Here is a 4,727-nt window from a genome sequence, read left to right as displayed (position 1 = left end):
GGGCAGCTGGGAGCCAGGCAGGCACCACCAGGCTGCAGCTGCTCCAGCCCAGCGCCACCTCCCCGGAAAACAAACTGAGCTCTTCCCTGCTGGCAGCGAGGGAGGCTGGATGGCTGGAGGGAGCCTAGGCCTGGCCTTGGCTATCCTCTCTCCCCTGCTGAGGCTCAGCAGAGATGGAGGGAGCCAACTGCTCCAGAGTGGAGTGGAGAGCAGCGCCCAGGTGTGACAGGGGCAAAACTGCACAGTCCTTGCAAAATCCCCAGTGTGGCCCTGGAAGAAAGCAAGGAGGAAGGAGAGCCTGTGTTTTCCTCAATGCACAGCAGGACAGGAGGAGCAGGGAGGGGAGAAGGGTGTGTGTGTGCCTTTTCAATGCCTGCATTTTATGAAATCTTCAGACTGAGATTTCAGTTTGAAATGTGTACACAGATTATGTCTTTGTCTATGCCTCTTCCTCCCTCCTCCCCATAACTTTTCCCTTGTCTTTACAGGAGGAGAGAAGTACTGGCATACCAAGAGGGAAATCTGCTTCTTTTCAACCCTTAAGTCTTTGAATGACAGGTTAAACTGTGCTACCTTCTTTAAGCAAGCAGATCTGTAAGACCACCTTTACTCCCACGAATTTTATAAGGAAACAGTAACCTCTTTAAAGATACTCAGTGATAGAAAAGGTGCTTCTTTAGGACTCTTATGATTCCAGATTTGTCTCAGACTCATTCCCATTTGTGGGATGATGCCTAGAGACATCAGTTCCATAACTGGGAACATGCACAGGTCTTCAAAGTATCAGCTTAATTTTATTTTCTGTCTCATAATCCCCTATCTAGTTCATAAGTGAAAAAATGAAACAGTTGTTTGAGACTTGGGAACAATAATTTTCTTCAATAAAAGTAATGGAAGACTGGTTCCAAAGACTTCAACGTAGCCATCAATGTAATCAAAAGGAGGGTCTGAGTCACATCAAAATTGTGATATATTTGTAGATTAAAAGATTTTTTTCAATATAGGCTTTAATCAGAATCTGGTAATAAAATTAATTTTGCTTTTCTGTAAATGAACACACAGGTCTTCAAAGCATATTGGCCTGAATGTAGAATGAAGTTTCATTTCGGCCTAATCTCTCCGGACAAACAAAGTTCAGGGGGGAGAAAAAAAATCCAACCCAATCTACACTTACACAGGCTGTTTTTATACCACACAGGCACCTGTATGACAGCCACCACAGAGAGCTGACAGCACAGCAGCCACAGCCTTCACTGTGTGGCTAGGGCATTTACAGCCTCAACAGGGTAAGAAGGAGCTCCAGCCCCTTTTGCCTCCCTCAAATCCACACCTAGCCTGAGACAGGGCCAGCAGCATTAGTGGCAAAGGACAAGGGAACTGCCTCCACAGTCTGCTGCAGGGAGTGTGGTTACTTTGACCATGCTGGGTCCAGAGCTCAACAGCAAGTGGACTCTGTGCCCAGATGATGACATGGCAAGCAGGCACAGCAGGCAGGATACAGGGAGGGAGAGTGAGCTGCTGCAGGGAAGGATAGTGGACAGAACCAGGATGGAGCTGTGGGGCTAGAGAGGCACAGGAAGCACTGCATAGGAGTTGGGAGTATCCAAGGACATGAGGATTGGGGTGAGCTGGTAACACTGAGGGTGAGTGGGGAGGAACTGAACATGCATCAGGCTGGGGAGAATATTAGGCCATGTAGAAGGGTGATCTGCAGGGTCTGATGTGAGATCAAAAGCAGTGTTTGTTGTGGAACAGCATATTAAGCTTAACTATTAAATTAACAACTGACAACTTCTCAGTCCTTTTCTCAATGCAAAGATCACACCTCAGGCTGGAGGCCACCCTATATTCAGGCCAATACAACACTACTGTTACCTTCTCCAAAACTTCAGGCAGCCTAGATGCTGTACCAGAAGTAACTCAGAACATTCACAGGGATGAAGAATTCAGGTTTTGTTCCTCTATGACCAAAACTAATTAAGCTGACTTTGAACTGTGTTTACGTGTCCTCAAAACTGCATCATTAGAACAAATATAGTGTGGATCCAGTCTTTGACAACGACAGCGTTTTATTAAAAGAAACGTATGCGCTATTATCTCAGTACCATTTCTCAACAGGTGAGGCAATTAAGAACTTCAGTATTGATCTCTGAATAGTAAATAACCACAGTTTTCTTTTTTTTTTTAATGTGGATATACAGACTGAGCAATGGAGATAAAAAACCACTGATCCTCAAATATTAAACTTTCCAAAGACCAGCTGAAAGAATTCTATGAGTTATATTGCCTGTTTGTGTCTCAACACATCATCACTTAAAATCCTCATTCTTACTGGTGTTTTCACAACTGCAGGATGAATGATTATATGCAGTATCAAATATAACAAACACATTACACAACAGCTCATATATAATACTATTTTTAAAGAAACATATACTTAAAGCAGAATTAAAACAGCCTCTGTTCAATGCACACCTGATGTTTGCCCACTAAAGTCCTCAGATTTTGGTCTTAACCAGTTCCGCTGACTCTTCTTGGAGGAAACCAGAATCCAGTACTTCCCATTTTTACTGGTCTGAAAAACAAAAGGAAGAATGGACTAGACTTGAGTGAAACCAGTACGTTCGGAAAGGCTGGGATGCAGCAAGACCAGGGATTGGAAAGAATTGGAAAGGAAAAGTTAAAAGGGATAGATCCAACCCATGCACAGAACATTATATACTGTTAATTATAAACTGTAGGAATCATTCTTGCATTATCAGTAGCAATTATGCACTTCGATTTGCAGTATACTTACATAATTTCAACTAATGCTATGCTGGACAGTGACACATAAAGAGATAAAATTAGACAAAAACAAAGGAGTTTTCATAAAGTTAAAACAAAAAAAAAATAAAATCCACAGACCACAAATAATTTAGAAGTAACAGCAAAACATGTAAAATGCTGGGCCCAGACTTGAGTTTCTTACTCAGAAAGGACTGAATAAGAGAAGATTCTGGATTAGGCCCAACTTTACTAGAACCTAATGCCTTCATTCTGCTTAATTATACAGGAAATAGCAGCTTAAAAGGTGACCTGCAAAGGAAAATAAAATTAATTTAAAAAAAATAATAAAACCTCATCATGATGTACATGCTACAGGTAAATCCCAGTAGAGGGCAAGTCTAGGTATGCCTGAGCACACCAAGAAGGCCTTTCTGGAATTTCCCTTTTATCTCCCTTTTCCCTGCACCATCCCTTTGTAAACCTGCAGCAGGTCTTCCTTTTCTTGCTAGAATGCCTCCTGGATGACACAGGCATATGTGGGAAACATGCTCAGTGCCTCATTGTAATGGTGAGGTTTGTCCCGTCCAACTCCTCCAGGTATGTAAGGGCGAAGCCCTATACAGTGCCCACACCCCACATGGCACAGCAGGCTGAAGTTATTTGGCAGGAGCCCTGGAGTAATGTAATGTTTCTCCACACACAAACCATTTTCCGTTCTTGCTTCCCATTCATTCCAGAAAGCATTCTTCCTTTTGATACTGGGTTCAGCTTCACACAGCCCCAGCCTCCTCTGCTGGTAGGCATGAACGCAAGCAAACCAGTAAAGTCAAAAGTGCTTCTGAGCAACTGACTGAAGCTCTCTGACAGCTGAGGAGCATTTATGTGGGGCTTTGTACATACAGGCAGGAGGCAGAAACAGCTCCAGTACCCAAAGAAAGAGCGAAAGTTTTGTTTTCAACTAAAGAGCACAACTCTCACCTCCTCTTTTGGGGGGTGCTCAAATCACCTTGTTTAAGGGAGAAAATGCTGATGACTCATTACTCCCTCTCCCAGCAAGACCCTTAAAATTTGTTACCCTGCGATGCCCATCTCAACATCTTCCACTGTTGCAGCAGAAAGGAAGAGTTTAATTCCCCAGATGTTTCTACTAATGTAGCTCACAATAAGTAGACAATATTTAAGACAGCCACGTAGATGTAACGGACCAAGTCCTCATGGACTTAGTCCCTCAGCTATTCCTACTTACAGACTATTTCCTGATCAGAAAAAAGAACCCAGCGAATTCTATCTAAACTATTATAAAGTCCTCTCAACAGCACTTAACATTTTCTCTTAAATTCTGATAGTCCTCAATGCTCATCACACATCTGAAGTCACTCTAGCAAAAAGCAGATGCCCTCAAAGACAGGCCACTAGAGGCATGGAAAAGCTACTGGATCAAGGGAAACTGAAGCAATTGGAACAAGTAAATAAGCAAGATAAACACCAGGTGTAGCTAAAATGCTGAAGAGAAAGCAGGAAGATGGTCAGGTACTCTTATTCATTACCTTATGAATACAGCAAAACCACAATGCAGTGGAACCAGATGAGGGCAATGCTATACCTCCAATTAGCTGGGATCTCAACTTCTACAGGACCATTATTATACAAAGAGCTTAACAACATACACACAAAAGGGGCAAGTTTGTATGAATAATGAAAACATGTACTGCATTTGACAGGATTAAGTGAAAACATAAAATAAAATTATTTCTCTGTTTTGCAACAATAAATACACTATTGGATAAAAGACTTTTCTTTATGCACTGAATACAGAAGTTGTTAGTGATAATGCTGATTTTGTAGACCATCTTTCTCAAAAACCTTTGGTGCTAGAAAATCTCTGAGGCAGAATTCTGGACAAAGCTGTTCCATTCCCCTTGTAACTGCTTTCAGTTATAGTGTCATTAAGCTTTTTT

General features: G+C 42.2%; 1 protein-coding gene across 2 annotated transcripts in view; it reads right to left on the bottom strand.

Annotated features, from left to right (window-relative positions):
• The window catches only part of PLAG1 (pleiomorphic adenoma gene 1), a 6,918-nt gene extending 4,342 nt beyond the window's left edge, over positions 1 to 2,576 (bottom strand). Inside the window, exon 1 of one of the 2 annotated variants that reach the window (XM_009083971.1) lies at positions 2,476 to 2,576. The gene's annotated coding sequence lies outside the window, so the exon portion shown is untranslated. The remainder of the gene's footprint in view (positions 1 to 2,475) is intronic. The other variant, XM_009083972.1, reaches the window with a different exon arrangement.
• Between the last annotated feature and the right edge of the window lie 2,151 nt (positions 2,577 to 4,727).

Source organism: Acanthisitta chloris, unplaced genomic scaffold (assembly GCF_000695815.1).
Source record: "Acanthisitta chloris isolate BGI_N310 unplaced genomic scaffold, ASM69581v1 scaffold15861, whole genome shotgun sequence".
Taxonomy (NCBI): domain Eukaryota; kingdom Metazoa; phylum Chordata; class Aves; order Passeriformes; family Acanthisittidae; genus Acanthisitta; species Acanthisitta chloris.
Note: the sequence above shows the minus strand (reverse complement) of the source record. Positions and strands in the feature narration are given on the sequence as shown.